Source organism: Pseudophryne corroboree, chromosome 9 (genome assembly GCF_028390025.1).
Source record: "Pseudophryne corroboree isolate aPseCor3 chromosome 9, aPseCor3.hap2, whole genome shotgun sequence".
Lineage (NCBI taxonomy): Eukaryota > Metazoa > Chordata > Amphibia > Anura > Myobatrachidae > Pseudophryne > Pseudophryne corroboree.
In genome coordinates, this window is record NC_086452.1 from 132,557,244 (window position 1) to 132,567,982 (window position 10,739).

Below are 10,739 nucleotides of genomic sequence, written 5' to 3' on the forward strand. Positions count from 1 at the left end.
AGCTTGATGTACAACACGTACGGCACGATGATACATGACCCCCCAAACATGGACTCATACACACATGCTTCTGCTATCTCACTAGGTCATACCCTCTTCACACCTTCTCCTCTCTCCTCCCTTACCCAACCATGGAAATGTATTAACCCCTGACATATATTTTTCTCTTTTTGAAATGTTTTAGAAAGTGGCAGTTATTGTTGACTGCCAAAGGGTGGACTGTCAAAGTCAGAAAAATATCTCTATGCACACTGCCTTATTTTGCACCTCATACAGGTCCGTGCTGCGCATGCGTACGCTCTCCCGTGCGTGCGCATACTCACAGTCGCGGGCACCCGCAGGTGCACGGTATGCGTATTTACGGTAGAGTTTATGTGATCGTAGCATGTGACTCAATCGTTACATATTTTCACTATATAACGTATTTTGTAGATCATGGTCCCTTTGATAGATTCTGAAAGTTTAGTTAATATAGCATGTTCCTGGACAGAGAGATCCCTCTTTGTATTGTACGAAGGGTCTAACAGGGGTCATACAATGGTGTTTGGTACCCATCGGAAGAGTATTTAATTAGCAATATTCCGGTGTTGGTTTGGAGCGGATTATTCGCTCGTGCGAATAGTTATGGACATAAGAAGTTTATGTCCATTTACTATTATTTGCACTTACTTAGCCATGCGGCGGGAAACCCAGTATCCCACCCACCTGAACAGTTGGAAGTAGCCACAGCCCACCTGTATGAATCAACCTATGACCTTTTGTTATAATGCGAAGCCGAATTCCTGTGTCCAATGAACAATGAGATTGTAGGGACCATTGAATTGTATTGTGTGTGGGGCATAAATAGACAAGCCGACCATATCCAGTTCACTCTCTTCAACGGTTCTCATTGCTGATAATTGGGAGCTGGATATCGAGGCGCATGCGATCGTTTCCCCTTGTGCGTAAGTCTTCTTCGCAATCATATTGATCTTCTATGTTATTGTGAGCCATTTCTCTCTCTCTCTTCTCCTCTTTCTCTCTTATTTACCCTTAAAACGTAATTGTATTGTATTTTATTTCCTGTGTAGTTATCTGGTTAGGTAGTCTATGTTATATTGTAGTGTATGACTTGTATTGTGTTAATTCTTTTGCAAGTATATCATTCATATATATATATAAGGCGTTAGACCCTAAGAACGGTATCTGTGTATTTCTTATAGTGTTAAGTATTCTCAGAGCGTCAGTGACGCTCGAACAGCTTTTGAGTTAATAAGGTTATACTGTGTTGCATTTACACTCTATCATTACACTAAGGTTTTACTGCATAATACACTGTTTATGGTTTAGATATAAAGGTTTAACATTGTGAGCGTCAGCGCCGCTGGTGATCTCCTCGTGGTCCCGAGCGTCCGCTACGCTATAGCGAATCATTACGTTAGTCGGCAGCTAATAGCGTGCCTGCCTGTGATCTCTTGGCCGTGAGCGAACGTGACGCTTGAGCGTCTCGACTATGGCTAAGCGATCATTACGCAACGTGCGTACCCTTACGGTATTCCATACGTAAATAGCGTACTGTGTTCTTAGACCTCTTAAAGGGTTTTTATATACGATAAATATTTAGCTTTATCAGGATAAACTTATCACCATGCACGGCTTGGATGGTGGTCCACTTTCTAATGGGATAATAACCCACTGCACACCTCCAGTACAACTGACAGTGGGGGCCCTACATTTGGAGAAAATCGAGTTTTACCTTACCCATTGTCCGGCAGTCCCCGTAGTTTTGGGTCACCCCTGGCTTGCCTTTCATAATCCCACCATAGATTGGCGGTCTGGGGAGATTTCCCGATGGGGTCCCTTTTGTATTAAGGAATGTATTTCCCGTCCAGTCCGGGTTGCGGCTGTCACCCCAGAATATCAGGACTTTGCCGATGTTTTCTCCAAGGGTAATGCGGATATTCTGCCCCCTCATCGGTCCTATGACTGCGCCATTGACTTAGTTCCCAGTGCCTCTTTGCCTAAAGGGAGACTATATGTCCTGTCTGGTCCGGAAACTACAGCAATGGAGAGCCTGAAGTAGGGCTTCATTAGGCCCTCGAAATCTCCATTGAGTGCAGGGGTTTTTTTTTGTTGAAAAAAAAGATGGGTCGCTCAGACCATGTATTGATTATCCGGCTCTGAATAAGATTTCTATTAAAAACACCTACCCCTTGCCACTGATTTCGGTACTATTTGATCAGCTACGTACTGCCGTTATCTTTTCCAAAATCGATCTTAGAGGGGCTTACAATCTCATCCGAATAAAATCTGGGGATGAGTGGAAGATGGCTTTCAGCACACAGTCGGGACATTATCAATACCTGGTGATGCCATTTGGACTGTCTAATGCTCCTGCTGTATTTCAAGATCTCACTAACGACGTCCTTTGCGACTTTCTAGGAAAGTTTGTAGTCTTTTATTTAGACGACATTTTGATTTACTCTGAGTCCTTTGAACAACATATTACCCATGTGCGACTGGTCCTTAAGAGGTTACGGGAAAATCATTTGTATGCCAACCTGGAGAAATGTGATTTCCACATCACAGAAGTGTCCTTCCTTGGGTATATTATTTCTCCAAAGGGGTTTTTCATGGAACCATAAAAACTCCAGGAAATCCTAAATTGGGCACAACCCACGAACTTAAAAGCAATCCAGCGCTTTTTAGGGTTTGCAAATTATTATAGGCATTTTATTCATACCTTCTCAGATTTGGTTGCTCCTATTGTGGCATTGACCAAAAAAGGAGCGGACCCTTCCAATTGGTTGCCTAAAGCCAAGTCTGCCTACCTGGCCTTGAAAAAGGCCTTTGTCTCAGCTTCAGTACTCAGACACCCTAACCCAGATCACCCCTTTATTGTCGAGGTAGATGCCTCAGAGGTTGGAGTGGGGTCTATCCTTTCTCAGGAAGACCCGGAGTCTCGGGAATTATACCCATGTGCCTTCATGTCCAGAAAATTCTCCTCCGCAGAATCCAACTATGATGTTGGTAATCGAGAATTGTTGGCAGTTAAATGGGCTTTCGAGGAGTGGAGGCACTGGCTGGAAGGAGCAAGGCATACCATTGCTGTGTTCACTGACCACAAGAACCTGCAGTATATTGAGTCAGCTAAATGGCTTAATGCTCGACAGGCACGTTGGGCGCTGTTTTTTACTCGTTTCAGGTTTATCATCACCTTTAGGCCCGGTTCCAAGAATACGAAAGCCGATGCCCTGTCACGTTGTTTTCTTCCAGTTCACAATAACCACCCAGCTACTACCCCCATAGTTCCATCGTCTGTCATCCGGGCTGGCCTCACACAGGATTTATTTACACAGCTAGTCCAGCTTCAGCAGCAGGCTCCCAATGTCACTCCTGCAGATCGTCTCTTTGTCCCTGAATTTCTGAGAGGCACTGTTCTAGCTGAGTTTCATGATAATAAGGTTTCTCGTCATCAGGGTATCACTAAGACCTTGGAGTTAATTTCTCGCTCAGTGTGGTGGTCTAATCTTTCTAAAGATGTGAGGGAATTTGTCCATTCCTGTCAGGTTTGTGCTCAGTACAAGGTATCTCGATCGTTGCCGGTCGGGCAACTCATGCCTATAGCCATTCCTCTCAGGCCATGGTCACATACATCCATGAATTTCGTGGTGGACCTAACTCTTTCAGCTGGGTTCTGAGTCATTTGGGTGGTAGTAGACCGTTTTAGTAAGATGGCCCACTTCATTGCTCTTCCCCGATTACCCTCCGCTCAAGGGTTGGCAGTTTTGTTTCTCCGCCATGTTTTCAGGCTCCATGGTTTACCCATGGATATTGTCTCTGATCGGGGACCACAATTTATTGCCCGTTTCTGGAAACATTTTTGTGCCTCATTAAATATGAAACTCTCTTTAACATCTGGGTACCATCCACAGTCTAACGGACAAACTGAACGTGTTAATCAGTCGTTAAAACAGTATTTACGGCTATATTCGGCCAAACTTCAGAATGATTGGTCTGAATTTCTTCCTTTGGCCGAGTTTGCCTAAAATAACTCTTGTCATGCTTCCACCAAGGAGTCCCCATTCTTTTTGGTCTTGGGCTTTCATCCTAGAGCCAATTCTTTTTACCCTGATTTTCCAGTCTTTTCGTTGACCTTAACTTCCCATCTCAGAATGATTTGGAAAAAGGTGCACCTTACCCTTAAGAAGGCTGCCTTCGGAAAAAAAAAAATTTTCAGATAGGTTCCGATGCCCATGCACTTTTAAGGTGGGAGATAAGGTGGGGTTGTCAACCCGCAACATCAAGCTCTGACAACCCTCGGCTAGATTGGGACCCAAATTTATTGGACCGTTCTTTATCGTTAAGAAGGTGAATCCAGTTGCTTTTCGGCTACGCTTGCCTAAATCACTCAAAATTGGCAATACTTTTCACTGTTCCCTCCTGAAGCAATATATTTCATCCAGGAGATTCCCTCGGAAGACTTCCCAGGGTAGACCTCCGGTGGATGTTCAGGGGAAACAAGAGTTCCTGGTGGAGAAGGTTTTAGATTCCAAAGTTTCTCGGGGCCGGCTTAATTTTTTGGTTCACTGGAAAGGCTATGGCTCGGAGAAAAGGTCTTGGGTCCTGGATAACAAATTACATGCCCCTTAATTTAAGAGATTATTCTTTTAGGAATTTTCTCAGAAACCCGGCTTTAGGGGTTCTTTAACCCCTCCTCAAGGGGGGGGGTACTGTTAGGTGCAGCGGTCCGCGGCGCCGCTCGGTCTGCTTCCGAGCGAAGCTCACGACCGTCGCACCTCCCTCCCTACCCGCCCGGCACCTAGCAACGCCAGGACGCCGTGTGTACTGTAGCCACTGGGTCCCTGGCAACGCTAGTATTCTGGGCGTCCACAGCCGCTGGGTCCATGGCAAAGTGGACGCCATTGGCGGACCGCGTTACCCGTTGCCAGATAAAATTGATTAGTTGTTCGTGCAGCATGGCAGCTGCATGGCAACTTGTAATTAGGGTCTGGGGGCTAGTCTTGCTGGCCCTCCTGTCATTGGCCAGCAGGGCCTTCTTAGGGGAGCCAGCACACCGCAGCCTCGCCGGTGATAGCTTCGTGTATGCTGTTCCTGCCTTGCAAAGTTTGTTCCTGGTCAGCTGTATCTGGTCGATCCTGCTCCCTGTGCTCCTGAGTCCTGGAGTTCTGAAGCCGGTCCTGGGAATCCTTTCAGTCCAAGTGAACCTGTTGCAGTCATCTGGGGGTTCTCGCTTATTGGGGTTCTCTCCCGGATTCGTGAGTAGCGGCTTCTGCCGCGTGTTGCGGCCTAGGCCACTTAGTCCTTGGGTTTATTTTGTACTGGTGGTTTATATTTAGTTTTACGGTTGTTAGTAGCCCCCAGCCTTTTGTTTGCTTTAGTTAGAGGTCCCCTTGTTATTATCCTGTCTCGGTTCACGCCTTGTCTTACATTAAGACCTGGGGGCATCGGAGTTGGGCAGACCAAATCCGCCCTTCAAACGCGTCTGCCGTGGGCCCAAGAAACCATAGTCACTCAGGCGTGAACTGACCACACGGGTGAAACAATGGAGGTAGGGTGCTAGGGGCTATTTCCATACCACACCTTATTTCAGCATCACCTCCTTGTGCTCTGGACTCACTACGCAACATCTCTCTAGTTCTGAGCACCAGGAACCTAACACATACTCTGCCTGCCACAGTGTTAAAAAAAATCCAGTATACTGTGTGTGTACATGCAGGGGCTGGTGTGTCGTATGTATCAGTATCTGTTAGAGATGTGCAGCAGGCATTTTTTGTGTTTTGTGTTTTGGTTTTGGATTCGGTTCCATGGTCGTGTTTTGGATTCGGACCCAATTTGGCAAAACCTCCCTTAAAAATTTTTGTCGGATTCGGGTGTGTTTTGGATTCGGGTGTTTTTTTTCAAAAACCCCTCAAAACTGCTTTAATCATAGAATTTGGTGGTCATTTTGATCCTATAGTATTATAAACCTCAATAACCATAATTTCCACTCATTTCCAGTCTTTTCTGAACATCTCACACCTCATAATATTATTTTTAGTCCTAAAATTTGCACCGAGGTCTCTAGATGACTAAGCTAAGCGACCCAAGTGGGAAGCACAAACCCCTAGCCCATCTAGGAGTGGCACTGCAGTGTCAGACAGGAGGTCAGATATCAAAAAAAGGCCCCTAATAGCACATGATGCAAAGACGAAAAAAAGGTGCACCGAGGTTGTTGTAGGCATAAGCTAAGTGACACAACCACCTGACCCATCTAGTAGTCTTACACAGTGGCTGAATTTCAAGAGTGGGTTGCAATTGTTCGGTCCACTGACATCATAACCAGCACGCTTCAGTCACTTTAAAAAAAATATGCAATTGGTGGACTTATACGGCAGTACCCCAGGACTAATACAGCAGTACCCCTGGACTCATATGGCAGTGTCACACAGGATGGCACTTTTCAAAAACTATGCCCCAAACAGCAGCTCATGCAAAGATTTCAGAGAGGTGCAATGAGGTAGCTCTATTACTAAGCCAAGCGACACAAACCATTCCAACTGGAATTCTATGTCCAAATCACTGGAATTATTTGGCAAGATCACTGTAATTAATAATTATAAATCACTGATATTAATTGGTAAAATCTCTGTAATGCTACGTCCAAATCACTGGAATTAATTGCCAAAATCTCGCTATTGCCTGTCTAGTGAAGTAGAATCTAGATGGGATTTAGTACCAGGGACACAATAACTTCATCAATTGTCTAAATCCCACTGCACTAATGACAGATAACAGGTGCACGTCTAACAGTGCACTGATTATACTGAGCGCTGATTATCCTGAGCAGTGATTATACTGAGCACTGATTATACTGAGCACTGATGATACTACGGAGAACTGACACTGAGCACCACAATGCGGCACAAGACACTGTACTACTATTAGTGAGCAGCACAAAAGCCCTCTGGAATTGTCATCCCCCAGATACCACTGTGACAGGAATGATGATGAACTATGCACAGTGACACGATACTACCATAGCACCCTACAGCAGCAAGTTGCAGCACAAGAAACTGGACTATTAGTAATGTACTGTAGTATACTGAGCAATACACAATGCGGCACAAGACAATGAGAAGTGATACTGAGCACTGATGAGGATAATAGAACTGAAACTGGGCAGTGAGAACAGCACTGGACTATTGTACTATAGTATACTGGTCACCACAATGCAGCAGCAAGACAATGAGCACTGATCCTGAGCACTGATGAGGATACTAGAACTGACACTGGGCAGCGAGATACAGCAATGGACTATTTACTGCAGTATTATATACTGGTAACCACAATGCAGCACTGATACTGAGCACAGATATTGAGCACTGATGAGTATACTAGAACTGACATGGAGCAGCAAGATACAGCAATGGACTATTGTACTGCAGTATTATATACTGGTCACTACAATGCAGCACTGATACTGAGCACAGACATTGAGCACTGATGAGGATACTAGAACTGACACGGAGCAGCAAGAAAGAGCAATGAACTATTGTACTGCAGTATACTGGTCACCACAATGCAGCACTGATACTGAGCACAGATATTGAGCTGATATTAGCTGATAATGTGCTTTTCAGGCAGAGAACGTAGCCACGTCCTCTCCGTTAAATCTACAATGCACGAGTGAAAATGGCGGCGACGCGCGGCTCTTTATATAGAACCCGAATCTCGCGAGAATCCGACACCGGGATGATGACGTTTTCTCCAGTTCGGGTTTTGTGAGTAAGGCGGGAAGAACCTAGGCTGACTCGGAACCGTGTAAACCACGGGAAGTTAGGAGGGGTTTGGTTTTCGGTGAACCGACCCCCTCATCTCTACTATATGTACAAGGGTGCTGTCGTTAGGTGTATCAGACAAGGGGTGATCTGTCCATATACATCCAGGGACTCTGCCTGCCCCAGTGTTAAAAAAATAGTATACTTAGTGTGTACATCCAGGGGCTGGTGTGTCGTATATATCAGTATCAGTCAAGACAGAGCTGCTGTTTTTTTGGTGTATCTGACAACAAGGCATAGTTCGTGCTCACAGTGAAAATATAGATAAATATATTTGTGCATATCATTTCACCAATAAATGGGTGTATATTAGTCAATAATTCTCAGGCACCTTAATGGAGCACTTATGATGAAACTGTTCAGGAAACAGACAGCAAGTAATAGTCTCATACACCAGGAAAGTGCCCATCTTCCAGCTACTGTAAGAAATATATCAAAAGGGGAATTCCTTTAATTGCATAGGAATTGCTCCGTTGACAAAGTCTACACAGAGAAATGTGGTGAATTAACTAACAGACTCATCAAGAGAGGATACAGTAAGAAAACTATCAAAACTGCCATACACCAAGTATCAAAACTCAGAAGGGAATCTTTGGTATTCGGAAATAAGATAGAAAAAATAAAAAATATGGTCTGATTAATAGGGAACTTTTGCAAAAATGGAGAATACTGCAAAAAATAATTCGAAGACACTGGCATATTTTATCAATGGATACAGATCTGTCATTACTTGGGCGACAGAGCGGCTTTCAGTTGGCAGAGAGCACAAAACATCAGGGACAAACTCGGCCGAAGCCATTTTTTCAGAAAAACCCGTAACCAACCAAAATTCAAGGATACATCACCATGTGGCAAATGCAAAGCCTGCACCCATATCCTCAAAAAGGATTGTGTCACAGATAGATACAGTATAATAACAACATCCACATTAAACAATTTATCAACTGTGACACCACAGGCATGGTTTACTGCCTTGAGTGCAGTTGTGGTCTTAAGTATGTGGGAACGCCCACACGAACGTGCTTAAACAGAAAATTCTCGAACACGCAGGGAACATACGCAATGGTGCATTAGACACCTTCAAAATGAAAAAGTTGACCTTAGGTGCGAGACATTTTCTGAAACAACATGGAGGCAGCACTACAGATCTGAAGGCGTATGGCCTACAACATTTGAAGATTGGCATCCAAGAAGGTGATCTTGTGAAGGAGCTATTGCGCATAGAAAGCTAATGGACATTCAAATAAAACACTGTAACACCATACGGTTTGAAAGAAATGAGCAATTTCAGTGCTTTTTTTTTAAATTCACTAAAAATCAACTGACTTTTGCTATTTTCCTCCACATAGTGTTATTCCCTTTTACCTTCCACCCTACCTACCGCGCCCCCCTGTTGGACAATTCCAACCTCTTTTCTTTGCATTATGTGATGTTTGGAACTTTGCTGACTGTGGCAACAAACATTTGTATAGTTTATAAAACTGCCACCCTATCTGCCACTGCATTGTCAAAGCCCAAAACCGGAGACTTGGGCCAGCGCACATCTCTAGACTAAAGTAACCCAGTATCAAAGATTGCACATTCATTTCACTGCTTATTGCAATTTTCTTAATTGGGAAAATAGACGCATGTGATCATAACGGACCCAGAACAAACACTGCAGAATTTACAGTGCGTTAAAAATGATGTTTCTCTTAATGTGTACGGTAGTTGTTTAATGCCATTTTCTGTGGGGTAATATTACTAGCAACCAGCTAAATAGTAAAATTTCCAGTGTGTAATAAAACAACTGTTATCATAGTAAGGCTTGCAAAACATACATACATTACAGTAATCTCCAGGTACGGCTCCAGAGGAGGGGCTGCAGCTCAGCTCAAAATTCAAATAGTGCAGGCACACCAACTGCCCGTGAGTCAATTTGAAATGGCAGTTAGTGACAGTTGGTGTGGCTCCCCTATTTGAAATTTGAACTGACCTTCAGCTTTTGCTCTGGATCCGCCACTTGTACTGTCTATCTAACATAATATAAATAAATAGATAATTAATAAGCATCGAATAAAAGTCATTCTTAAACTGAAAGCACTGTGACTTTACAATGAAGATGTCACACATGTAGCAAACAAAAACCAAGTGGCGCTTGACAATCAGATAATTGGAGACATTTATTAAATATAAATAAAATACAACAACCTCCCGGCGGTATGTTACAATATTAAAACATCACAATAATGTTAATATATAATGTAATATGGCTAAGCATCCAAAATATCATTGGAGCACCAATTGAAAACAGATCATGAAAGTTCAATTGCTGATACCACCAGAGGGGTCATGAATCGTGCAGAGTTCAATGTATGCACTGAAATATACGGCTAAAAGGTAATTATCAAAGAAATAGCTCACGGCTGTGTAATTAAAAAGTATTACATGTAGCACAAATGGAAGGCGTTGTTCAGCCGGTACAAATGGATGAAATGATAAATGGATGTATATGCGCACCTGTAGCGCTGGGCAGGAGCTTTCAATGCCTGCTCCCTGGTGCTATCCCATTGGCCAGGGAAATGTTGTACACCAGTGCCTCAGCGGTGAATGAAAATGGTGCCGTGACGTGCAGGGAGCCTTAGTTGTCCGTCCTCACACGATCAATGCTGCATCCGGGGGCTCCGAGTCTCCCAAATGGTGACAGATGACTGATGGAGCCGGTGCTGTAGCGATGGTCAGGTCAAATGCACTGACCAACAGCCAGCCTATCTGTAGTTGGAAAGGCACCCAATGGGAATACCGTTCTCAGGCGCTCACCAAACCTGTTGTGGGACGGCAATTACCGTTCTTGCCGCCAGGCAGGAGTTGGGCGGCTGGGGCTGTATGGGTGGAAAGCAGCGGGCTGGGATCTCTGGGTAGCAGGAGTCAAACTGGGCT